The 27,775-nt window shown below is 40.9% G+C and overlaps 1 protein-coding gene and 1 long non-coding RNA gene across 2 annotated transcripts in view; one reads left to right on the top strand and one right to left on the bottom strand.

The window, feature by feature from the left end:
- Positions 1 to 468: 468 nt before the first annotated feature.
- On the bottom strand, positions 469 to 15,768 carry LOC113935349. The gene is made up of 4 exons (XR_003524025.2): positions 15,588 to 15,768; positions 14,900 to 15,009; positions 1,862 to 1,900; positions 469 to 835 (listed from the first exon to the last, which is right to left on the bottom strand). It is a non-coding gene; the product is annotated as an uncharacterized LOC113935349 (long non-coding RNA).
- Positions 15,769 to 16,234: 466 nt separating this feature from the next.
- The window catches only part of CHD9 (chromodomain helicase DNA binding protein 9), a 169,810-nt gene continuing 158,269 nt past the window's right edge, over positions 16,235 to 27,775 (top strand). The window contains exon 1 of the mRNA XM_027617213.2: positions 16,235 to 16,426. The gene's annotated coding sequence lies outside the window, so the exon portion shown is untranslated. The remainder of the gene's footprint in view (positions 16,427 to 27,775) is intronic.

Raw genomic sequence — 27,775 nt, 5'->3', positions numbered from 1 at the left:
TTGACATGTTGTTACTTATCCTCTGTAAAACAAACCATGGGGTTCAATGCAAAGAAAACAACTATGATTAATATATATCCTCAACCAAAACGTCCAAGAATTTCAATAATTTCCAAATGCTTTTGCAGAAGAGATCATAATGATGCTTTGATAAAATAGGAGTGCTTTAAAAGGCTATCTTAATGGGAAAGATAGCCCTTCTTAAATTCTTATGAGGCAAGGAAAAACTTACCCAATTATTTTTTTTAAAAGAGTTTATTTATTCATTTGAGAGAGAGAGAGAACACACAAGCAGGGGGAGCAGCAAACAGAGGGAGAGGGAAAAGCAGGCTCCCAGCTAAGCAGGGAGCCCGACGTGGGGCTTGATCCCAGGACCCAGAGATCATGACCTGAGCCGAAGGCAGATGCTTAACCATCTGAGCCACCCAAGTGCCCCAAAGCTTACCCAATTATTAAAAAAAAAAAAAGACTATGGCAATTGTTAAAGGATTTCTTTTATTTCTAACAATATGAGTTTTATAAGCTCTTCCCATGCCGTAAGTAGCATGAAACACAGCCAGTGGGATCATGGAAAGATGGTGACTGAATACAGATGGAGAAAAACAAGTCAAGAAATATTCAGAGGAAACCTGGTACAGTTTTCTCTTTTTTGAAGCTTAAACAAGACAAGATGGATTTAAATTGCATCAGGATGGGTTTCTTCTTGAAATAAGATGCCCCTAATGCCTATAAAACAAGCCAGTTGATTAGACATCTTCATGTCTCCGGTTTCCATCAGTTCTTCAGTTATGTGGTAGAGATCCACGTGGTTTCTTAAGCACAACAATTACAGTACCTGTAAATGAAGGTTAAGTATTACCAAAGTTAGTAAAAATAATTAATTAGTGGGTATTTACATCACAAAATGATTGGCCATGAGGCCAGAGGACTGCGTCTGTCTTGTTCATTGTCTTCCCAGCACCCAGCACTTGGACCTGACACTTCACGGATACTCTTTGAATATTTGTTGAATGAACTCATTTTTCAAGTAGCAGCTGCATTGCACGCCTTTGATCCCTCCAAACTTGATTTAGAAGTAACTTCTCCAGGAGCGCTTGCCTTACCCAAAGAGAAGCAGACTCACAAAGAGGGAAGGAGATGCTCAAGGATGAGCAAGGATGGAAATCATGGAAAACAGCAAAACCTCTTTTTTCCTGAAGACCTTTTAAGATTAGGACAAGCAACTGTTTGTAAAAGCAGAACCATGGAAGATTTGAACCATCAGGCACGATCGTGCTTTGAAGTATATTCCTGGCTAAATGCAGGAGATAAACTAGATCAAACTTAGAGGCTCTAAGATCCGTCCCTGATTAAATAGGCCTAAGAGTGGGAGCCTGAAAAGTATATCCTTTGGATATTGTTATTAGCAGCAGCCTCCAGATCTGAAAACAGTGCTAAACACGCTTTCAAATGATCTTTGAGGTGCTTTAAGCTACAGCTGAAAGCTTACCTAGCCTTCTTTTCTATTTGCTTGAACAAGAGCCTGAAAAAGAAGGTTAAAGAGCTTTCTAGTGATGTCCTTTACTCCTGTCCTAAAAAGAACCTCTGTTCTTCACTGAGCTAAGAAGATTTCACAACTCCCAGAGGATAATATGAAGTTAGTTTTGCTCCCTGCTGAACCAACTAAAGTTCCTTTCAAATTCTTTTCCTGGACTGGAAAAGTGTCTGAGCTCTTCAAGCTACTATTGTTATTGCAGAAAGATGGAAATTATGTTATATTCTATAAAGGGGCATAAAACGTTTAAATGAAAATTTAAATTTAAATCAACATAAAATGTGTGAAAGGTTAAAAAAGCATACCATAACATTTAGAAGTACTTACCATTGGTCTGTGAGAAAACATTTTCTTTAGTGCCTCAACCTGTAAGTGAATGTCAATAAAGATGAGCGAGAGGATATTTTATACACACATTTTTTCATATTTATTATATGACACGTTTATTATTAAGAATTTATTATTTATATGGGGATAGTCATCCCTTCCATAACTGACACTGCACCCAGCCTTGTACACATATATGGTGTAAGTATTTAAAGGCATGTAAATTATACCAAAGTCACAAAACTGGCAAGCACAATATGAGAAATAACAGTGCCACTATCAGCAGTCTTCAGACTTAAAAAAATTATTTGCTGCTTAACTAAGTAATTAAAATATATCTATTCCTGGGGCGCCTGGGTGGCTCAGTCGGTTAAGCGTCTGCCTTCGGCTCAGGTCATGATCCCAGGGTCCTGGGATCGAGCCCCGCATCGGGCTCTCTGCTCAGCGGGGAGCCTGCTTCTCCCACTCCTGCTCGCCCTGCTTGTGCTCTCTGTCTCTGTCAAATAAATAAATAAAATCTTTTTTAAAATAATAAAATATATCTGTTCTTTTTGTCTCTACATGTGTTCATATGCGTGTGTAAATGAATATATACACACACAGCCCATATATATGGGTTTAATGTATATAATACTATAACAAAGTTGGAAGTTGCTGGCTAGGCATCACTTTTTTGAACAGCTTTATTGAGATAGTATTCTCTTACCATAGAATTCACACTTTAGTGTTGATGTGGAGCCATCACCGCAAACTAATTTTAAAATATTTTCATCACCCCCCCAAAAGTACTATTAGCAATCACCCTCCATTCTTCATCTTCTTCCCCCCAACCCAGCCCTCAGCAACCACTAATCTACTTTCTGTCTCTGTAGACTTGCTTATTCTGGACATTTTACATAAATAGAATCCTACAACATGTAGTCTTTTGTATTTGGCTTTGATCACCCTGCATGTTTTTGGGGTCTAGCTATGTTGTAGAATGTATCAGGACCTAACATTTTCTATGGCTGAATAATATTCCAGTGTGTGGATAAACAATTTTTGAATATCCATCCATCAGTTAATGAACATTTGGTTTGTTTCCATTTGGGGGCTATGATGAATAACACCGCCATGATCATTTGTGTGCAAGTTTTTGTGTGAACGTGTTTTCATTTTGGGGGGTTGCTGGGTCGTCTAATTAAACTGTGTAACTTTTCGAAGAACTATTTTCCAAAATGGCTGCACCATTTCACATTTCTACTAGCAATGTATGAGGGTTCCAACTTTTCCACATTCTGATCAACACTTGTTATTGTCTGCCTTTCTTATTAGAGCAGTCCTAATGGATGTGAAGTAGTATCTCATTGTGGTTTTGAGTTGCATTTTTCTAATAAATAATGATGTTGTGCATCTTGTGCATATTGGCTATTTGTGTATCTTCACTGGAGAAATGTATATTCAAAGTGTTTAAAAATACTTTGCCTGTTTTTACATTGGGTTATTTGTCTTTTTATTGTTGAGTTGTAAGAAGTCTTCATACATTCTGGATACTGGACCCTTATCAGATGTATGATTTGCAAATATTTTCTCATTCCGTGGGTGTCATTTCTTAACGGTGTCCTTTGAATCACAGAAGTTTTTCTATGTTGATGTTCAATATATCAATTTTTTCTTTGGTTGCTTTAATTTTAATGAAGCCCAATTTATATTTCCTTTTGTTTCTTATGCTGTGGTACCATGTACTGTATACAAAGCCATTGCCTAACCCAAGGTCCTGAAGATTTACTCCTATGGTTTCTTCTTAGAGTTTTATAGTTTTACCTCTTAACATTTAGGTCCATGATCCCTTTTGATTTATTTTTTCTGTATGTTATAAGGTAGGGATCCAGCTTCATTCTCTAGCATTTGTATATCCAGTAGTCTTTCTCGATATATATGTCTTAGCACTCTTGTTGAAAATAAATTGACCATAAATGTAAAAGTTTATCTCTGGACTCTCAGTTCTATTCCATTGATCTATATGTCTATCCTTATGTCAGTTCCACAGTGTCTGGATTGCTGTAGCATTGTAGTAAGTTTTGAAATCAGGAAGCATTAGTCCTTTTTTTTTTTTTTTTGAAGGATTTAAAAAAAATTTTTTATTGTTTTTGTTGTTTTCGGTTTTTAAGTAACCTCTCTCCCCAATGTATGGCTTGAACTCACAACCCTGAGATCAAGAGTCACATGCTGTATGGACTGAGCCAGCCAGGTGCTCCAAAGAATTTTTTTTTTTAATCCAGTGTAGTTAACATACAGTGTTATAATCATTTCAGTCTTTTTTTTTTTCAAGGATGTTTTGACTATTCTGTGGGCATCATTTCAGCAGGTCTCACTTAAATAGGGTCTAATGCTTAGTTTTGCAGTTCTAGGCCTTTGAAAAAATTATTGAGGTATAATTGACATATATTGGTTTCAGGTACATAACATAATGATTCAATATTTGTATACATTGGGAAATGATCACCACAGAAAGTCTAATTAATATCCATCACCATACATAATTACAAACTCTTTTCCTCTTGGCATGAGAACTTTTAAGATTTATTCTCTTAGCAATTTTCAAATATGCAATATAGTATTATTAACTATAGTCACCATGCTATACATTACATCCCTGTGGCTTATTCTATAACTGGATCTTTTTTTAAAAAAAAAGATTTATTTGAGAGAGAGAGAGAGAGAGAGTACAAGTGGGAGGGGGAGAGGGAGAGGGAGAGAGAACCCCAAGCAGACTCTGTGCTGAGCGCAGAGCCCAACGCAGGGCTTGATCTCACAACCCTGAGATCACGACCTGAGCCGAAACCAAGAGTTGGCCACTCAACCCACTGCACTACCCAGGCACCCCGGAAGTTTGTATATTTTGACCCCCCTCACCCATTTTTCCCACCCACTGCCCCCTCTTCTGGCACCCACTAGTCTGTTCTCTGTATCTATGAGCTTGGTGGGGCTTTTGGTTTTTTAGATTTCACATATAAGTGAGATCATGTGGTATTTGTCTTTCTCTGTCTGACTTACTTCACTTAGCATGATACCCTCAAGGTCCATGCATGTTGTTGCAGTGGCAAGATTTCATTCCTTTTTATGGTTGAATAATATCCCATTGTGTATCCATACCACATTGCCTTTATCTATTTCTCCATTAATAGACACTTAGGTAGGGGCACCTGGCTGGCTCAGTCAGAAGAGTGAGTGTTTGACTCTTGATCTCGGGGTCGTGAGTCCAAGCCCCACACTGGGTGTAGAGATTACTTAAATAAGTAAATAAACTTAAAAAAAAAAAAGTAGACACTTGGGTTGTTTCCATGTCTTGGCTATTGTAAATAATGCTGCAGTGAATGGGGGTGGGAGGGGGGCAGATAGCTTTTTAATTTAAGGGTTTTGTTTTCTTTAGATAAAAACCCAGAAGAGGAATTGCTGGCTCATTTGGCAGTTCTATTTTTAATTTTTGAGGAACCTCCATACTGTTTTCTATAGCGGCTGCACCAATTTACATTTCCATTGACAGTACACAAGGGTTTCCTTTTCTCTGTTACTCTCAACACTTATTTCTTGTCTGTTTGATAATAGCCATTCTAACAGGTCTAAGGTGAGTTTTAGGATCTTGAGTATATCAGTTTCCCCCAAAAGTGTACAGGTGCCAGATCACTGGTTCATATTTCTCAAACTTGTCAGAAAATATCATTTGATGTACATGCATTTTGGGATATTTCTTTTTTGGTGTCCTGAACCAAAATGCCGGTAGGGGCAGTTCCCCATTCTAAGATGCCAAATTCATAACCAAGAGGTTGCTTGCTAAACATGGAATTGGAAACTACGGCTGAAGGGAGGGATATAGTGTAATGCATAAGAGTTCCAGGCTTTAGGACCAGCCAGCTCTAAGTTTGAATCCTACCTCTGCCACTCAATGATTGTGTAACCAGGGCAAGATTTTGGACCCTATTCATCAGTACAGTGGGAAAAATCATCCCTTCCTTATAGAATGGTTGTGAAGGTAAAATGAAATAATAAATGTAAGCCCTTAACACTGCCTAGGACTAACTAAATTTCAGTAAATGGTACCTATTGGACTCGTGGAATGTTTCCTTCAGTGTAAAGAACCGTTCTTTGTCCTAGCACAGGCTTTCTGGTGACTTGAATCATTGTGTCTGCAAATAGAGGACCTTTTTGGTTTGAAAGGCACTAGATAGGACTGAAGCCAGTTTAACGCTAGAGTGGGATACAAGGAGCTGGAGAGCATTGCCACCACTCCCTCTGGACATTCCATTGCCTGGCAGAAATGGTAGGCCAGGGTTGCTATATTTTGATGTTGTTGATAATTGATTTTTGTTCATTTAAATTGCAGAGGGTAGGGGCGCCTGGCTGGCTCAGTCAGAAGAGCATGCAAGTCTTGATCTCAGGGTCATGAGTTCGAGCCCCACATGGGGTGTAGAGATTACTTAAATAAAACCTTAAAAAATAATTAATTAAAATAAATTGCAGAACGTAGTATTGACTGATCCAGCCTGTTAATCCTGGGAGTTAGAGCCATCCTTTGCAATAACTTTTACAGAGTCCATATATTCAGAAACCTCAGTTACCAAGAATACCACTGAGATTTAAGAAATAAGTTGAACAGTCAAAATAGAGGTCACAAAAACTCATCCACTTAACCCACAAGAGAATCCCACAGAAAATCATTACTCAAAACCCGAGAGTCTAAACTAAAAAGTTTATTAGTGTCTATTCATGGTAGAATAGAAGCATCAAGAAAGGAAGGAAGGAAAGAAAAGGGAGGGAGGGAGGGAAAGAAAGAAAAGAAAAGGAAAGAAAGAAGAAAGGAAGGAAGGAAGGAAAGAAGAAAAGAAAAAGAAAGAAAGAAAAAGGAAAGAAAGAAAGAAGAAAAAGGAAGAAAGAAAGAGAAAGGAAGGAAGGAAGGAAAGAAAGAAAGAAAGAAAGAAAGAAAGAAAGAAAGAAAGAAAGAAGGAAGGAAGGAAGAAACAAAGAAAAAGAAAAAGAAAAAAGGAAAGAAGGTTGTTAGGTAAAAAAAAATAGAGAAATGTCAGTCCAATAGTGAGGAACAAGACATAGAAAAAGAAGGATGTAAGTTTAAAATAATAACAGCTTTCTAGAGGCCATTTTTCATAAGGACAAATAGGTCTACATACTTCTGAGGGCATTCATTGATCATAATAGAATACAATAATGCTGATGATAATGATGCTCTTTAATCACCAAGTGTAAGTAATGTTCAAAGATTCAAGAAAACGGGCAGAGCAAGATGGCGGAGGAGTAGGAGACCTGGATTTCATCTGGTCTCAGGAATTCAGCTGGATAGGGATCAAACCATTCTGAACACCTACGAACTCAACAGGAGATGGAAGAAAAGAATAGCAACAACTCTCTGAACAGAAAAGCGACCACTTTCTGGAAGGTAGGACGTGCGGAGAAGTGAATCCGAGGCGATATTCGGGAGGATAGACGGCGGGGGAGGGGGCCTCCGTCGGCTGCTTCTGGCAAGTGCTAGAGCCGCGGAGCACAAAATCGGAACTTTTAGAAGTTGGTTCCGCTGAGGGACGTCGCTCCAGTGGCTAAGGCGGGGGGGGTGGTACCCTCGCGGGACAGTGTGGTCTCAGGAGGCACGGAGTCACAGAAAGGCCAGGGGTGCCTGAGTGTGGCAGACCCCCCCCCCCCCCCCCCCAGGTATCGGAGCGGGGAAGCCGGCTGCAGAGACGGAGCCAAGGCGCGGGCTCTCGCTTGGGGTGGCCATAAACTGTGATCCGCGGCCCAGTCGGGCCACTGCTCCTCCAGCAGGGACCCAACAAGCGGTAGAACCGGGGACACTCCCCTTCCTCCCCTGGGAGGAGCGGCGCGGGAGCGCACCGCAGGGATCTGCTGGGTTTGGAGACTACACACGGGGTCGGGTGCCAGACATAGAAACGCTTGGTCACAGGCCGGGTGAGCACGGAGTGCGGCCGGAAACCTGGGAGACGGGAGTGACTGTTTTTCTCTGGGGGTGCACTGAGGAGCGGGGCCCCGAGTTCTCGGCTCCTCCGGCGCAGAGATTGAGAGGCCGCCATTTTCACTCTGGTCCTCCAAAGCTGTACCGGGAGCTTGCAGGGAACAAAAGCGCCCAAGAGCAAACCCAAACAGATTGCTTAAGCCCGGACCGACAAGGGTGGGGCAATTCTGCCTCCGACAAAGACATTTGGGAACCACGGCAACCGGCCCCACCCCCAGAAGATCAGCATGAACAGCCAGCCAAGACCAAGTTTACCGATCAATGAGAACGGCAGAACTCCAGTGCTAGGAGAATACTGCACATAGAATTCATGGCTTATTTACCATGATTCATTAGTCTTTCAAAGTTAATTTTTTAACTGTTTTTTTTTTTGAATTTTTCTTTTTCCCTTTTCCAACCAACATCTTATCAATTCCCTTTTAAAAAAAAATTTTTATTTTTCATTTTTAGAGTCATATTCTATCCCTTCATAGTAGTAACCTTTATTTTTGGCAGATATATATATATAAGTTGTTCTCTCTTTAAAATTTTGAGATACAGTTTCTTCTAACAGATCAAAATATACCCTAAATCTCTAGTGTATGCTTTTGTTCTAGTCTCCCGCCTGATCACATTCTCTCCCCCCCTTTTTTTCTTTCATTCTTTCCTTTTTTTAAATCCTCTTCTTTCTTTTTTCAAACATCTTCTTATCAATTCCTTTTTTTAAATTTTTTATAATTTTCATCTTTACAGTCATATTCCATCCCTTCATCGTATCAACCCTTATTTTGTACATATATAAATCTTTCTTTCTTTAAAATTTAAGGAGGCACTTTCTTCTAACAGACTAAAATACACCCAAAATCTAGTGTGTGGCACTGATCTATGTACCAGCCTGATCATATTTGATCATATTCTGGTTTTTTTTGTTGTTGTTGTGTTCTGTTTTTGTTTCTTTTTATCTTTTTTTTTTTTTTCTCTTTCTTCTTTCTCTCTTTCCCTTTCTTTTCCCCTGGTTTCAGGTCTTTTCTGATTTGATTAGAGTATATTTTCTGGGGACGTTGTTAACCTGTTAGCATTTTGTTCTCTCATTCATCTATTCTCCTCTGGACAAAATGACAAGGCGAAAAAAATCACCTCAACAAAAAGAATAAGAGGTAGTACTGACTGCCAGGGACCTACTCAATACGGACATTAGTGTGATGTCGGACTTAGACTTCAGAATCATGACTTTAAAGATACTAGCTGGGCTTGAAAAAAGCATGGACGTTATTAGAGAAACCCTTTCTGGAGAAATAAAAACTAAAATCTAACCAAGTCGAAATCAAAAAGGCTATTGATGAGGTGCAATCAAAAATGGGGGCACTAACTGCTAGGATAAATGAGGCAGAAGAGAGAATCAGTGATATAGAAGACCAATGATGGAAAATAAAGAAGCTGAAAAAAGAGAGATAAACTACTACTGGATCACGAGGGCAGAATTCGAGAGATTAGCGATACGATAAGATGAAACAACATTAGAATAATTGGGATACCAGAAGAAGAAGAAAGAGAGAGGGGGGCAGAAGGTATACTGGAGAAAATTATAGCAGAGAACTTCCCTAATGTGGGGAAGGAAACAGGCATCAAAATCCAGGAGGCACAGAGAACCCCTCTCAAAATCAATAAAAATAGGTCAACACCCCGACATCTAATAGTAAAAGTTGTGAGTCTCAGAGACAAAGAGAAAATCCTGAAAGCAGCTCGGGAGAAGAGATATGTAACCTATAATGCTAGAAACATTAGATTGGCAACAGACTTATCCACAGAGACCTGGCAAACCAGAAAGGACTGGCATGATATCTTCAGAGCACTAAATGAGAAAAATATGCAGCCAAGAATACTATATCCAGCTAGGCTGTCATTGAAAATAGAAGGAGAGATAAAAATCCTCCAGGACAAACAAAAACTAAAGGAATTTGCAAACACGAAACCAGCCCTACAAGAAATATTGAAAGGGGTCCTCTAATCAAAGAGAGAGCCTAAAAGCAGCATGGACCAGAGGGGAATACAGACAATATACAGTAACAGTCACTTTACAGGCAATACAATGGCACTAAATTCATATCTTTCAATAGTTACCCTGAATGTAAATGGGCTAAATGCCCCAATCAAAAGACACAGGCGATCAGATTGGATTAAAAAACAAGACCCATCGATATCATGTCTGCAAGAGACTCATTTTAGACCCAAAGACACCCCCACATTGAAAGTGAAGGGGTGGAAAACCATTTACCATGCTAATGGACACCAAAAGAAAGCTGGGGTGGCAATTCTTATATCAGACAAATTAGATTTTAAACCAAAGACTGTAATAACGGTTGAGGAAGGACACTATATCCTACTTAAAGGGTCTATCCAACAAGAAGATCTAACAATTGTAAATATCTATGCCCCTAACATGGGAGCAGCCAATTATATAAGACAATTAATAACAAAAGCAAAGAAACACGTTGACAACAATACAATAATACTGGGGGACTTTTACACGCCCCTGACTGAAATGGACAGATCATCTAAGCAAAAGATCAACAAGGAAATAAAGACTTTAAATGACACACTGGACCAAATGGACTTCACAGACATATTCAGAACATTCCATCCCAAAGCAACAGAATACACACTCTTCTCTAGTGCCCATGGAACATTCTCCAGAATAGATCACATCCTAGGTCACAAATCAGGTCTCAACAGGTACCAAAAGATTGGGATTATTCCCTGCATATTGTCAGACCACAATGCTTTGAAACTAGAACTCATTCACAAGAGGGAAGTCAGAAAGAACTCAAATACATGGAGGCTAAAGAGCATCCTACTAAAGAATGAATGGGTCAACCAGGAAATTAAAGAAGAATTTAAAAAATTCATGGAAACCAATGAAAATGAAAACACAACTGTTCAAAATCCTTGGGATGCAGAAAGGGCAGTCCTAAGAGGAAAGTATATAGCAATACAAGCCTTTCTCAAGAAACAAGAAAGGTCTCAAATACACAACCTAACCCTACACCTAAAGGAGCTAGAGAAAAAACAGCAAATAAAGCCTAAACCCAGCAGGAGAAGAGAAATAATAAAGATCAGAGCAGAAATCAATGAACTAGAAACCAAAAGAACAGTAGAACAGATCAACGAAACTAGGAGCTGGTTCTTTGAAAGAATGAACAAGATTGACAAACCCCTGGCCAGACTTATCAAAAAGAAAAGAGAAATGACCCAAATCAACAAAATCATGAATGAAAGAGGAGAGATCACAAACAACACCAAAGAAATACAAACAATTATAAGAACATATTATGAGCAACTCTATGCCAGCAAATTAGATAACCTGGAAGAAATGGATGCATTCCTAGAGATGTATCAACTACCAAAACTGAACCAGGAAGAAATAGAAAACCTGAACAGACCTATAACCACGAAGGAAATTGAAGCAGTCATCCAAAATCTCCCAACAAACAAAAGCCCAGGGCCAGATGGCTTCCCAGGGGAATTCTACCAAACATTTAAAGAAGAATTAATACCTATTCTCCTGAAACTGTTCCAAAAAATAGAAATGGAAGGAAAACTTCCAAACTCATTTTATGAGGCCACCATTCCCTTAATCCCCAAACCAGACAAAGACCCCATCAAAAATGAGAATTACAGACCGATATCCTTGATGAACATGGATGCAAAAATTCTCACCAAAATACTAGCCAATAGGATCCAACAGTGCATTAAAAGGATTATTCACCATGACCAAGTGGGATTTATCCCTGGGCTGCAAGGTTGGTTCAACATCCGCAAATCAATCAACGTGATACAATATATTAACAAAAGAAAGAACAAGAATCATATGATCCTCTCAATACATGCAGAGAAAGCATTTGACAAAGTACAGCATCCTTTCTTGATCAAAACTCTTCAGAGTATATGGATAGAGGGTACCTACCTCAATATCATAAAAGCCATCTATGAAAAACCTACAGCAAATATCATTCTCAATGGGGAAAGGCTGAGAGCTTTTCCCCTAAGGTCAGGAATGCGGCAGGGATGTCCACTATCACCACTACTATTCAACATAGTATTAGAAGTCCTAGCCACAGCAATCAGACAACAAAAAGAAATCAAAGGCACCCAAATCGGCAAGGAGGAAGTCAAACTCTCACTCTTTGCAGATGATATGATACTTTATGTGGAAAATCCAAAAGACTCCACCCCAAAACTGCTAGAACTCATACAGGAATTCAGTAAAGTGGCAGGATATAAAATCAATGCACAGAAATCAGTGGCATTCCTATACACCAACAACAAGACAGAAGAGAGAAATTAAGGAGTCGATCCCATTTACAATTTGCACCCAAAACTATAAGATACCTAGGAATAAATCTAACCAAGGAGGGAAAGGATATGTACTCAGAAAACTATAAAATACTCATGAAAGAAATTGAGGAAGACACAAAGAAATGGAAAAACGTTCCATGTTCATGGATTGGAAGAACAAACATTGTGAAGATGTTAATGCTACCTAGAGCAATCTACACATTCATTGCAATCCCCATCAAAATACCATCCACCTTTTTCAAAGAAATGGAACAAATAATCCTAAAATTTGTATGGAACCAGAAGAGACCCCGAATAGCCAGAGGAAGGTTGAAAAAGAAAAGCAAAGCTGGTGGCATCACAATTCCGGACTTCCAGCTCTATTACAAAGCTGTCATCATCAAGACAGTATGGTACTGGCACAAAAACAGACACATAGATCAATGGAACAGAATAGAGAGCCCAGGAATGGACCCTCAACTCTATGGTCATCTAATCTTTGACAAAGCAGGAAAGAATGTCCAATGGAAGAAGGACAGTCTCTTCAACAAATGGTGTTGGGAAAATTGGACAGCCACATGCAGAAGAATGAAACTGGACCATTTCCTTACACCACACACAAAAGCAGACTCCAAATAGTTGAAAGACCTAAATGTGAGACAGGAGTCCATCAAAATCCTAAAGGAGAACAAAGGCGGCAACCTTTTCGACCTCAGCCGCAGCAACGTCTTCCTAGAAACATCGCCAAAGGCAAGGGAAGCCAGGGCAAAAATGAACTATTGGGATTTCATCAAGATAAAAAGCTTTTGCACAGCAAAAGAAACAGTCCACAAAACCAAAAGACAACCGACAGAATGGGAGAAAATATTTGCAAATGACATATCAGATAAAGGGCTAGTATCCAAAATCTATAAAGAACTTATCAAACTCAACACCCAAAGAACAAATAAACCAATCAAGAAATGGGCAGAAGACATGAACAGACATTTTTCCAAAGAAGACATCCAAATGGCCAACAGACACATGAAAAGGGGTCAACATCGCTCGGCATCAGGGAAATCCAAATCAAAACCTCAATGAGATACCACCTCACACCAGTCAGAATGGCTAAAATTAACAAGTCAGGAAATGACAGATGTTGGCGGGGATGTGGAGAAATGAGATACCACCTCACACCAGTCAGAATGGCTAAAATTAACAAGTCAGGAAACGACAGATGTTGGCGGGGATGTGGAGAAAGGTACCCTTCTACACTGTTGGTGGGAATGCAAGCTGGTGCAACTACTCTGGAAACAGTATGGAGGTTCCTCAAAAAGTTGAAAATAGAGCTACCATACGATCCAGCAATTGCACTACTGGGTATTTATCCCAAAGGTACAAATGTAGGGATCCGAAGGGTTACGTGCACCCCAATATTTATAGCAGCAATGTCCACAGTAGCCAAACTGTGGAAAGAGCCAAGATGTCCATCAACAGATGAATGGATAAAGAAGATGTGGTATATATACACAATGGAATATTCTGCAGCCATCAAAAGGAATGAGATCTTGCCATTTGCAATGACGTGGATGGAGTGTGTTATGCTGAGTGAAATAAGTCAATCAGAGAATGACATGTATCATATGACCTCACTGATATGAGGAATTCTTTTTTTTTTAAGATTTTATTTATTTATTTGAGAGATAGAGAATGAGAGATAGAGAGCATGAGAGGGAAGAGGGTCAGAGGGAGAAGCAGACTCCCCGCTGAGCAGGGAGCCCGATGTGGGACTCGATCCTGGGACTCCAGGATCATGACCTGAGCCAAAGGCAGTCGCTTAACCAACTGAGCCACCCAGGCGCCCTGATATGAGGAATTCTTAATCTCAGGAAACAAACTGAGCGTTGCTGGAGTGGTGAGGGTGTGGGAGGGAGGGGGTGGCTGGGTGATAGACATTGGGGAGGGTATGTGCTATGGTGAGCGCTGTGAATTGTGCAAGACTGTTGAATCACAGATCTGTACCTCTGAAACAAATAATGGAATATATGTTAAGAAAAAAAAAAGATAGCAGGAGGGGAAGAATGAAGGGGGGGAAATCGGAGGGGGAGATGAACCATGAGAGATGATGGAGTCTGAAAAACAAACTGAGGGTTCTAGAGGGGAGGGGGGTGGGGAGATGGGTAAGTTGGTGATGGGTATTAAAGAGGGCACGTTCTGTGTGGAGCACTGGGTATTATGCACAAACAATGAATCATGGAGCACTACATTAAAAACTAATGATGTAATATATGGTGATTAACATAATAAAAAAATTTTTTTAAAATGCTTGTTCCCAGAAAAAAAAGATTCAAGAAAATATGAGTTTTCTTGGGGAGAAAATTTCTGTAAAAAGTAGCTAAAGTTTTAGACAAGATATGGAATGTCTTATTCTCTAACATCTCTAAATGAGATGTTACTGGCCTTAAATTCGGTTCAACAGGTTGAATTTGCAAACGAAAGCAGTATTCAAATAAGAAGTAGTGTAGGGAGCTCAGGGGTAAACTGTTTCTGTGCATTCTTATCCTAGTATGTGGTTGTTATTAAGTATCCTTGAGGGGAATCAAAGCTGTAATTGTAACTTCTCTCTCAGCAGGGTTCCCTCCCAGCCCCTTCAATATCTGAGCTAAATAGACTTGGGTTGATCCACGCTGGAGCACCTGCACTGGGAATATAAAGAATGAAATTACCTGGTAACTCTGTGTATCACAGCCATTACGTTCTGGTCAGGCATAAACAAGCCCAGTGACATTGCTGTATGCTTCACTGTGGAGTCTGAAATTCAAGAGTTTTCTGTCCACTGTAAGGTGAATGAATGCTAAGTATCACCCACAGTGGATTTGAAACGGTGTTAAACAGTTTCGAGCAAACATAAGTTAGACTGAAGTCCTGACACCCCATTATTTTGTCTACCTCTCATTCTCATATGGATTTTAAAGCTTTAATTAGGCATTAAAGCCAGCCCAGAGCCTGAAAGAGACCCACAGAATTTTAGAGCTGGAAGGCTTTTAGAAAATTTGTCCAGCCTCTTCATTTTACAGAAGGGAAAACCGAGGCCCTGGGACATGTTACGATTTAACGTAGGTCACACAGTGACAGAGCGAGAGGGAACCCAGGTGTCCCCACACCTTCGTTGGACAGTGCTTTTCTAGTAGGCCACCTGCTCCTAGACCAATGCCCCCCTCCCCCCCCCCCCGTTTGTTCTTTCTTTCCCTTAATAGCTGTGCAAATCAGAACGTGGGCCTGAACGTCGGGAAGACTAGCTGTCGGCCCCAGCTCTCCACCACTTGAGGTGCGCACTTGCTCGCTCTCTACATCAGGACTTGGGGCTGGGTCTCTCCTTAGCCTGGCGCCTTCTCCATGGCAGGTGCTTCGCACCTGGGCTGAATCGCTGCATCATCGCGGCGCCACTGTCCTTGCTCCCGATTTTACAGCAGCAGCGCGTGTCACGGCGGTGTCAGAGCGTAAGGAGGACGCGGGTCCGAATCCACGCCGTTTGAAAACGGAGGTTCAGGACACCCTCTCGGTTCCCGGTTAGCCCCGGGCTGGCGGAGAGACGCCCAGAGCGTGAGTGACCTCGGCGCCGACCCCGCCACTGGTCAGCTCGCAGCCGGGGCGTGCCTGCCAGGCCTGACGTGGCGGCGGGGCCGCGGGGAGGGGAGAGGCCGTCGCGAGGGCGCGGCCTGACGTGGCGGCCGCGGCGGGGCGGCGAGGGGAGCCCGGGCCACTGCACTGCCCCGCGCTCCGGCCAGAGGGCGCCCAGCCCCAACACTTCCCCGCGCCGAGACCGCCCGGGGCTCCAGGAGTAACCGCACCGACGATTGGGTCGGCGGCACGGCGGGGCCATGTTGGAGCGGGGCGACGACCCCGCCTCCTGCCGCCCTCCGCCCCGGGTCGGGCCGGGCCGCGAGGGAAGCGGAGCAGGGAGAGGGATCCTCCCTCCCGGGTCGCCCGACGCCGCAGGAGCGGCGGCGGGAGCGGCCGCGGTCACAGCCTCCCCTCCGAGCCTCGGCCAATCAGCGGCGCGGGCACAAATATGCAAATGGCGCGCCGGTGCTGCCGGAGTGCCGCTCGCAGGGGCTGGTGGGGTCGCGCTGGGGGAGTGAACTGGGCCAATCAGGCGGGTGCGTGGCGGCGCGGGGGAGGCGGTGCCCCTTCACTCCTCCCTCCTCTCCCTCCCGGCCCCGCGCTGACAGGGGGGCCTGGCCGCGCCGCCGGTAAGTGCCGTCGCCGCCGCCGCCGCCGCCCGCCGTTGCCACCCGCCGCCCCAGGCGTGGGGAGGAAGCCTGGGGGCACCGCGGGGCAGCAGCCGCTGCTCAACTGGTGGGGAGAGGCGGGGGCGGGTTCTGTCAGCCGGGTGGTCGCCTGAGGCCGCCCCCGCCCGGACAGCCGCGCGTGTCAGTCTCGGTCGAGGCGGGGGGCGGCGGGGGCGCCTCAGTCATGGCGAAGCCTGAGAGCCAGCGAGCGGCGGTGAGTACGTGCCGCCGCCGCCGCCGCTCGGCCGGGGGGGGGGGGGTCGGGGCAGGCCGGGCCGCGCCGCCGCCGCCGGAGGTAAGGGGCCCGCGCCCGGGGACGGCGGGGCGCGCGGCGAGGCCGGGGAGGGGGCTCTGCCCGCACGTGCGGCCCAGCCCGCTCGCGGCCCGCCCCGCGCCTGTCATGGCTGCGGGCTGCTGCCCCCGCCCCCCCCCCCCCCCCTCCGGCCCGCAGACCCTGGGGTCGGGACCTGGCCGCCGCGCCTGTTGCGTCGGGCGGAGGTGAGGGCAGGGTGGGCAGGGCTCCGCTTCCCCGCCCCGCGCGAGGTCGGGGCCTCCTGGTCTGCCCGCTTCCCTCTCGAGGGTCGGGCTTCCCTCCATCCTGCAGCCTCTTCCCCCGCCCGCCTGCTTTCTCGCCTCCGTGACTCATGACAGGGCGTCCCGCGCGAGCGCTGGGTGTCCCCGAGCCCGGGACGCCCCCGGCGCTTTCCCGGGCCTTGCCTGCCGGGTTACGACCGCACTGCTTTTCCTGTGATCCGTCACCCCGAGGGGCAGCCCCGAGGGCCTCTCCACGTCTGCAGTGGGGCCCGGACCCCGCGGCTGCTGCCGCTTTCTTCGGCTCTGGGTGTGGGACGTGATGGGTGGTTCCAGGGCTGTCTTCGCGGACATCCATCCCAAAGCCAAGCACGACCCGGAAAGCCTGGGTGTCTTACTGGCCTGTCGTCGCAGTCGCCAGCTCAGGGTGGTTTCTGTTTGTTCCTTTTTTGGTTCTGTTTTGCCTTTTTTTTTTTTTTTTTAAGAAAAATAAAACTTTTCGGAACAAAGTAGACCAAAAAAATTCTTAAATTGTGATATTAACAATGTTAACACAGTTACTTTCCTGGGAGTCTGGGATTTGACACTGCTGTGACTTTTCTCCATTATATGAAAAATACTCGTAACTACCTAAGGATTGCCCCGTATTAAATAAAGTTTATTTTCATTAATAAAATCACTATCACAGTTTAGTTTCTCAGTTTTGCATGCTACTTTTCACCTTTCCTTTTCTCTGATTTCAAACTCCAGTTCTACTTAACCAACTAGGATCTTGAACAGAAAAAAGGGCTTACCTTGTGTAATGTTACTCTACCTAAACTGTGCACGATTGTACAGGTACTTTAAAAAAAAAAACAACGGCTAGGTCTGCAAACACTTAAATGTACAGAAGGTACTTACCCGGTCGGGGGTGGGGATTCCACATTTTGGAGGGAGGGAGAGAGTGTGTGTGTGTGTGTGTGTGTGTGTGCGTGCGCGCGCGCGCGCGCGCGCGTTTTAGTTTTGGGGGGAGGGGGTTTCAGTGCAAAAGGGTGAACATAGTGTTTCTTCATTTCTGTTAGATTTACAGAACTTGAAATTAAGTGGGACTTTTTGCTAATAGCACAGAGCCTTCCGTATGATAGATATTGGATAAATACTTGTTCTAAGCAAATTAAACATGTATTCTGTATCTTCCAAGACTTTGTCTCTGCTTCCATTGCTTAGACACTTCACATTAAGTAGCTATAGTGTACTACAACATATTAGCTTGGTGAGTTTCCTCTGAACTACAGGTCATGTAATATAAACATGAAATGCTCTGGGGGGAAAAAGTAGTCGCCTCCCAGATTTGATAGAGTTATGTTTGTCATTCTGAACAGTTTCAGGAGAGTGGGTGTTGTAGAGTTAAAAAATAAAAACCTTGTGATTGATTAACTAGGGGAAGTTGTGTCCTAAGGACATAAGAAATAGCATTAGGGAAAAAAAATTATGTTGGTATAACTAGTAAAGCCTTCTTGACTTGGAAGGAGTTCTGATTGGAGAGAATCAGGACTTTGTCACTTTACTAGCTGTATAGCTATAGTCAGATTTCTTAACCTCTGTGAACCCATGTTTTCTTGAATTTTACAGTTCTCCAATTCTGAGGAGTCCATTAGATCTGTCCTTTGAAATATAAAAATTATGCTTGGGTTTAAGTATAAGAAAAGGCAGCGGTTTTGGAACAAATAGAGGTATAGTTGGTCTTACCTTAAAAGAACATTTTTAAAAGAATAAGCTCAAGTGGGCAGGTATGAATAAAGGAAGCACTGTTTAAAAAAAAAAGCTCATGACAAATTTAATAAAATCCTAGAATTTTGAACTTGGAAGTATCTTTAGAGACTTTTAACTCCAAATCCCTTTTCTAATGTAACTGAATGCCTTCTTTAAGACATTAAACTAGACCTTGGCAGTTTACCTATGGAAACCAGATAAAACTGAAGGAAGGGCTTAATGTATAAATTTAGGAGGTAGGAAATAAAGAAGCATTACAGACTTAGAGGTAAAATCTATTGAAGTTTCAATAATTAAAAATTTTGGTACATGTGACATTTTAGATATTCTGAAGGGTTATATGTGTTACTCATATAAATGTAGTGGGAGAAAAAGTCAACTAAATAGAGGACAAAAATGAAATCCTAGAGAGGTTAAAGTATAAAAGAAAAATGAAATAATAGATCTACTGGGGAAATTCCATCATATGTCAGTATAGTGAATACAGAACATTGATAAGAATATGGAAACTTAAGGCATTTGGTTAGAGTGAAAATGAATTATGAAACTAATGTCATAAGTGTTTGAAAAACTTTGAAAGCCAAAAATTGGAATCAGAAGAGATTTATGGACACTGAGGAGACAATGATTTTGTTACAACCTTTTAAATGTTCTGTAGCTGTCGTGGTCTTAAGATGATTAACCTGTCTTACCCATACAGATTTCTTACATGATAGAAGATTTAGCTTTTTTACACTTACTCTGTGAATATAAGTTGCCCCATTCCAATTTTGTAACTATCTTCTGACACCATGTTTCTTTTTACTTGTTTGGGCTTCGCTCCCATCCATTCTACCCCCGAATTTTACCAGTCTGTGAATACTCAGGTCAAATTCCACCTTACGAGTAAGATCATCTCTTGTCATTGTAGCCCTTAGGGATTTCTCCTTCCCATGAGACCATAGCATTATTATTTGTCTCACTTATTTGACATATCATGTGCAACTTCCTGACCTTATCTCCACTGTACTGCTTTTAATTTTGTGGGAGCACTTTTTGCTCCTCCCTTTTAGAAACAGTTGGAAAGCTGATCAAGTGATAAGGGGAAACTCAGAGAAGGGGAAGCCACTTTGAGCTATAATTCATTCTCTGAACTCCAGGTCACTCACATCCATTCATTAAACAGATTAATTTATTAAGTGATTCCTTTATTAATCAGTTTATTATATAACAAATTTATTAAGTGATTCCTACCTTTGTAGAATTTATAGTCTAATAGTGGAAACGTAATGGGCAAGTAAATAACAAATGTAAAATTACAACTTGTAATGAATTCAGTAAAGGTCTTCCTTTTTCACAGACTGCTGGGAAAAAAATGGGGAGGATTGTAGATTGTGTGGTCAGAAAGGTCTCCCTCAGGTGGTGATATTTAAGTCAAGATAAAGAATAAGCTAGATAGGGAAAGAGTTTCTTGGAAGAGAGAAGAATATGTATGAAGGCAAGAAAGAGCTTAATATGTTGGAAGAAAAAGAAGTTCAGGGTGGCAGGAGTATAATAATAAGGGAAAACCATGCAAGATGAGAGCTAGGCAGAGAGCAGATCATACAGGGCATTGCAGGGCATTTTGAAGACCTGGGTTTTACTGAAGATGTTGCAATCAATCATTGAAGATTTTGAAGTAGAGGAGTGCTATGCTTTAGATTGTTAAGAATGACATTTTGGTTAAGAATGGATTAGAGAAAGGCAAGGATGAAAGCAAAAACTACTACTACAGTTGTTGAGGTAAGATGATGGTGGCTGGCCCTAGGGTAGCAGTAGCATCTGATTTGACAGAGACAGGAGATGGAAGTGGCAGGGCCATTGACAACTTCATGACGTATTGGATGTTAAAGGAAAGATGTCGAAGTGACCTCCAGGTTCCCCTGACTTGAGGACCTAGAAAGATGATGGTGAGATTTACTGAGATGAACATGAGAAGAAAAGGTTTGGCAAGAAATTAAGTTTTGAACACCATTCCTAGGCAAGAGCTTCAGAAGGTAGAAGGCGGTGGGGTGGGGTCGCTACCTTTATCTGAATGATAGATGCCTCCATTGGAATAGGTTTAACTATATATATGACATCATATTACAACATACTTATAATGTGTGTTTTGAGAATAGCAAGCTTCATATTTGTGTTAGGAGAATTAGTAACTGAAACGATCTTTTAAAAATACAGTTCAATTTTTGAAAGTTTGTGAAAATTTTCTTAATACAGATTATATTAGATAAGGTTTGAGAAAAAATCTGAATGTAGTATTAGATGGGTTTTGATATTATTTGGGTGATGGTGCAGAATTCAAAAGTCTTATAATCTTGATGTTCTTAAGAAAGTGGCACTCTAGGGGCGCCTGGGTTGGTTAAGCGACTGCCTTCAGCTCAGGTCATGATCTCAGGGTCCTGGGATTGAGCCCCCGCCTCGGGCTCCCTGCTCCGTGGGAAGCCTGCTTCTCCCTCTCCCACTCCCCCGCTTGTGTTCCCTCTCTCGCTGTCTCTCTCTCTCTGTCAAATAAAATCTTTAAAAAATAAATAAGTAAATAAAAATAAAGAAAGTGGCACTCTTGGGTGCCTGGGTGGCTCAGTTGGTTAAACGTCTGCCTTTGGCTCAGGTCATGATCTCAGGATCCTGGGATCGAGCCCCGCATCGCGCTCCCTGCTCCCCGGGAAGCCTGCTTCTCCCTCTGCCCCTCCCCTGCTTGTGCTTTCTCTCTGTCTCTCTCAAATAAATAAAATCTTTAAAAAAAAAAAAGAAAGAAAAAGAAAGTGGCACTCTTTAAAGTTATTAGCTTGTAGGCAGCCTGATATTATATTTATCATTTGTAATGAGACTTCTGGTGTTTATGAGTAAAAATTGTAAGTGCAGGGCATTAGGAGCTATTATTTATCAAATAACTATAGATACTGATGTTTCTGTTATACTTTGTCATTATTAACTTAGCAAATAGTAAGATTTTTTTTTTTTACTGTACTTTTAAAACTTTTTTTAACTGGGAATTTTAAATATTGTTATTGCTACAAAGGGACCCAGTTTGAAATCTGAAGAGAAAAAAAAGATTATTTTTCTTGTTCAGTGGTCATTTCAGTTTAGTTTACCTAACTAAGCTGCAGTATAAAGTATATTAAATTTTATTCTATTGGAAATAAATGGTTGTGCTTCTGAAAGATAACTGTTAATGTATCTATTCTTTTATAAGAAGAAGGAAAAAATCATTAGGATAATGGTTAGGTTTCGTATATTTTGCATAAACTTTGTTTTATCTTAAAATTTTGTGCTTTATTACACATTACTAAGTAAAGTCAAAGTTACTCTTTCATGGAATTAGCTGGAATTTAGTGTATTTTTTCAGTTATGTTATCTTTTGCAGTATTTATCTTTAAAACAGCAATTAAATATTTATTCATTAAAATTTTTTCTTCAATCAAGGAACTGGACAGCTTTCCATAAAACAAATTTAGGAATTCAAGATTCTATATTTGGTACACTTATTTAGTCTGTTTTATAGATGAAGAAACTGAGCTACAGAGAAACTGAGTTGCCTGAGCTTTCTAGTATTAGGGAATATTTTATTTCAGAGGTTGCATAATTTAGTGAATTCACTGCATATCCAAATACAAGAATACACTTAGTTCTGATTTGGTGAACACCTGTTCAGATGAGTAGTAAACGGAGTTTACTTTTAAGTCTTTTCAGAAACCATCCTATATTTGCTTACCAATATTGTTTTGAATGACATGTACTCTAAATGGTGACTTATAAATATTTATTTATGATTCATCTTGGTTCAATTAGGTTTTTAATTTTTTTGATAAGTTATAAGTGACATTCAGAAAAGTATATGTCATAAATTTATAGCTCTATAATTTATTACAAAGTAAACATCTCTGTAACCACTACCTAGGTCAAGGAATAGAATGTTATTGGCAACCCCCAAGCTCCTCTCACACCCTTCCAATCATCACCCCCTTTCAGTCTCCCAGAGGTAACCACCATGCTGACTTCTAAAACCATAGAGTAGTTTTGGTTCTGTTTCAACTTTATATAAGTGAAATCATATAGTATGTGTTCTTTTGCTTAATATTATCTCTGAGACTAATCTGTTTTTATTTTTAAAGATTTTATTTATTTATTTGAGAGAGAGAGAAAGATTGAGAGAACGAGTGGGAAAGGGGGCAGAGGGAGAAGCAGACTCCCTATGGAGCAAGGATCCTGATGCAGGACTCGATCCCAGAACCCTGGGATCATGACCTGAGCCGAAGCTAACCCACTGAGCCACCAAGGCGCCCAATCTGTGTTTTTCCATGTAAAAGTAGTTCAGTCATTCTCATTGCTGTTGATTCTAATGTAGGATGAACATGTTTTCAGTTTGGAAGTGTTCCGAATAATACTGATATGAGCATTTCTGTACATGACTTTTGGTGTGCACACATTTCTGTGGCATATATATTTCTAGAAGTAGAAAAATTGGTTATGGGTATGCGTATATTCAACTTTACCAATAATGCTGTATCTTTTTCCAGATTTGTTCCAATTTATACTTCTTTTAGCAGTGTATGAGAATGCCAGTTGCTTATATTGTTATGTGGTTTGATTCAAATACCACTATACAGTATTTGAAAATCTTGTGTTCTTTTTAAAAAATCTCCAAAGATGAATGTTTGGTTATGGATAGCTATTTCTACCTAAATGAGACATAAATTAAAAAAAAAATAATAAAAATAAAAAAAAATAAATAAATGAGACATAAATTAGTACCTCTGTTGTGCCTGTTGGATTACAGCATATTCAAACAAAGCATAGTTTTTTGTTTTCAAAGTTATAATCAAATAAGATACCATCTTTTCTCTATCCTTAAAAATGTTTGGTTTTGAAATACAGTGACTAGTACAGCACTGTAGGGGATATGGTTTGGAAAGAACAAAAAAAATTATAACGTTATTAAAGAAATCTTGAAAAAGATAGGAAAAAACTTTTAGCCAAAGTGAATTTGGTTACTGTTAGGTGAAATGTACATGATAGTTTGAAATAAGGCCCTGGAGAAGGAGGAGGGCAAGTTATGTCAGAAATGGCCAAAGCTCACAGGGCTGCTAATAGGGATATGCATCACTTGTATATAGGGACCCAAGCTATTGCTTTCTTGGTATGCTTTTGGTCAGAGACTTCAAGGAAGGCAATGAAATGCTATATGGTCTCATTAAAGTAGTGGGAAATTGAGTTTTATATCTTTATTTTATTCTAGTAGTAAGAAAAAATGTTTTTAATAATTTATAGTATTCCAAGAAAAATGGAATTGAGTTTCTCAAGGATTTGAATGTGAAATCGCATCTTAGAAGATACGTTGAGGAAGATGTGTCAACATTTGACTGAATTCGAAATGCTAAGTAAATGGATTTGATAGAAATGAAGTCACTGCGTAAAATCTTATGTCTATTAAACTACTTTAAATGAATCAGAAAGGCAAGGAAAGCCGTAAGAAAGAAAATCTAAGTGTAGTGTCATAGAAGCTGAGAGAATTTCCAGAAGGCAGAGGGGTTACTTGAACTGAATTCAGGAAACATTTAAACAGCTTTTGTTATAGGCCAATCAGGCTGTTAACTGGTACCGCAGATGAATAAGTCATGGGCCTTGTTTTTTAAGCATTCAGTGCCAAAATAGTATATGATAGATGGAGATGCATGGATGATTGGAGGCTTCATATAGAAGATGGCATTTTTGAGTTTAGCTTCTGTCACTTTTGTTAGTGTTGGCAAGTGTTTTCTTAGTGGTCAGACGGGGATTGAGAGAACATTGGGATTTGCCTAGGAGTTTATTAGTCACCCTTGAAAATATAGTTGCAGTAATTTTATGGGGGCAGAAAGTAAAGTACAAGAGGTTAACAGGCAAGTGGGTATTTGGAAAATGGAGGCAGTGGATCACTTATTCTCAATATTTGTCACTGAATGGAAGGATAGACATAGATGATTTTGTGTGTACATGTTTGTTAAGGTAGGAGAGACCTACTGCCTAAAGTTAGAAGGGAAGCAGGTAATTGCAAGGGGATGATTAAAGATTCTAGACAGAGTTGGAATGTATTTGGGTGCAAGTTGCTTAAAAGCTAGATGGAATGGTATTAAGAGGTGAAAGTATCTTTGGAAAAAAGTCATGCTTCCTCTTTTGAGAACAGCTAGAAGGGAAAGAACAGAAGCAAAGATAGATAACATGCTTCTAAAAAGGTGACTGGTGAGTTTCAACTGGAAAGCCTCAGAAGAATATGGAAGAGGCAGAATTCTCCTTGGGTGAGATTGGGGAAGTTAGGAGAAGGCTTGAGGAGATAACCTAGAAGCAAAGGGAAATGAATTTAAACACTTTCTCAGCAAAAGCAAGGACCACATTGAAGGTACAGATTGGAATTAACCTTGTATTAATACTCTGCCAGGCATATAACAAGTATTATAAATATGCAGAAATGTGAACTGAATTGGACTGAGGTCTGGAGGTCACATTACATTGGTGTTGTTAATAGAGTATGGTGGGCTGAGTGAACTAAAAGTGGTCAGCATATTGAAGCATTAGAGATTATTAGAAGAATCAGAGGAGGTCTGGAGAAGCTTAATAGTCATGGGAGAGTTTGAATGACTTGGGAAATCAGAAGTGAGATGACAGATATGAGAGGAAAAGCTGCATTAAGTGCTTTCTTTATTTTAGGAACTTTCAATGTATTTCTAAACTGTGTATATTTCTAAACCATTCAACAACCCTGCGAGTTAGGTGGTAATAATCAACCTGGGTCTCAATTTTTAGTGTATTTCAAACTTTGGAAAATTGTGCATTTAAATCAATTTCCTGTTTTTAACATTAATTGAAATTTGTTTGGTTTTATAATATATATTTATACTTAATTTGGTTAGGGGTATGATTGATGTTCAGGACTACTTCAAATAGACAACTTGACCTGACTCATTAGCAGCTAGGAAACTTACAGTCTATTTTCAGTATCAGCCCAAAATTAGTTATCCTCAATCATCTTTTACCAAGAGTAGAGATGAGATTATGTTTTAAAGATTTCCCTTTCTGTGAGATGCAAAGTGAGACTAAATTAAGTGTGAATGCCAACAAAGTAAGTAATTGAATTTAGTAAATCGCTATCTGCAGAGGGGGATGTTAATATAAACATTAAGTGAATGCTATTTACATTACTGGTTTTCAGGTCTTTTAAAGCAAGGAGTCCTTTTTTTTTTTTAAGATTTTATTTTTAAGTAATCTCCACACCCAGTGTGGGGCCCAGACTTACAACCCTGAGATCAAGACTTGCATGCTCTACCAACTGAGTCAGCCAGGCACCCCTGAATCCTTTGTTTTTTGAAAATACTACTTGAAAGCTCAATCTGTAAGATATATAAAAGTGGAATATTCAGGGAGAAATCTTTTATTGGTGAGGAAATGGGGGAAGGTAAGGCCTAAAGCCCTCTCTTCCTTTCAGTGGCTAAACATTACCCAGTGCTCCAAGGAGCACAGATTGAAAACTGTTTACACAGTGCTCTGTGTGTGTTATTTTATAGTAGTTCTATGAGATCAATACTATTACAGTCCCCGTTTTAAAGGTGAAGAAACTGAGCTTCAAGTGATTAAATGATTTGCCTAAGATTACATAGCTAGGAAGTGATAAAGCGAGGATTCCAATCTTTTACTAGTCTTATTTTCAGAGTCCGTAGTTTTAACTACTGTGTTGTAATACAGGCCCTTTGTAAAATCACTTCTCAATGAAAGTAGGATTTTGGGGAGGATAACTGGGAATTAAACTTTAAATTGGATCACTGAGGCATTTTTTGTGTGGTAAAATATACATAAGATATACTATTTTAATTATTTTTTTTAAAGATTTTATTTATTTATTAGAGAGTGAGCGCGCGAGAGAGCACAAGCAGGGGAGGAGGGGGCAGAAGGAGAAACAGGCTCCCCACTGAGCAAGGAGCCCAATGATGCCATGATGCCGGGCTCGATCCCAGGACCCTGGGATCCTGACCTGAGCTGAAGGCAGACGCTTAACCAACTGAGCCACCCAGGTGCCCCTATTTTAACTATTTTTAAGTGGACAGTTCAGTGGGAGCCTCTTACAGCATAAAAGTGATATATTATTGCTTAGAATGCTTTTGAATCTCAGCCTTTGGAGTAACTATTAAGGATCAAGGAGTTTTTATTTGTTTTGTGTTACATTATTATATTTTTTTAAATATTTATTTATTTGATAGAGAGACAGAGAGCACAGATGGACGGGGAGGGGCAGCGGAAGAGGGAGAAGCAGACTCCCCACTGAGCAGGGAGCCCAATGTGGGGCTTGATCCCAGGACCCTGGGGTCATGACCTGAGCCAAAGGCAGATAATTACTTAACTGACTGAGCCATCCAGGTGCCCCGACATTATTGAATTCTTGAAAGCATTTGAGTATTTACTATGTGCCAGGAATTGTTCTAGTAGATACTAGGGATACAGAGATGAATAAGACCAATCTCTGCACTCATCTTTAGTAGAGAAGACAGATTTGGTAAGTTCAATCTACTAAAGTAGACATTATAGGTGTACTACTAGACCAAGAATGATAATATGGTGTGTAAGGTGTGAGACACGAAAACTGAGTGCCTAACAGTTTGAGGACTGTGTGTGTGTACATGTACATGTACATGCAGGCTACCTAGAGATAGTAGTACTTGAGTTTAATCTCAAAGACATTACTTTATCAAATGGAGGAAGTGGGAGGTGGGGGGCAGTGTTGTAGGCTTAGAGAACCTCTTGTACATATTAATGGAGATGTGAGAGTGTTTGAATTTAGGCAGCATTTCAACATGGTTGAGCATGGATTACCTATGGGAGAACAGAGCAAAAAGGGTAGAGGGGCATTGATATCTTTAGGAAGGGAATAAAATGAGCAAAAATATATGTTGAGAAGGCAAAGACAAATTTAGGCATATGATGATACCACTGATTCATATAAACATTTTTTAAATGAGTTGGAAACAAAGTACAATTAGCTATAAC

This window comes from Zalophus californianus, chromosome 17 (assembly GCF_009762305.2).
Source record: "Zalophus californianus isolate mZalCal1 chromosome 17, mZalCal1.pri.v2, whole genome shotgun sequence".
NCBI classification, from domain to species: domain Eukaryota; kingdom Metazoa; phylum Chordata; class Mammalia; order Carnivora; family Otariidae; genus Zalophus; species Zalophus californianus.
The sequence above is the reverse complement of the archived record's forward strand: the minus strand, read 5'-3'. Positions and strand labels throughout refer to the sequence as shown.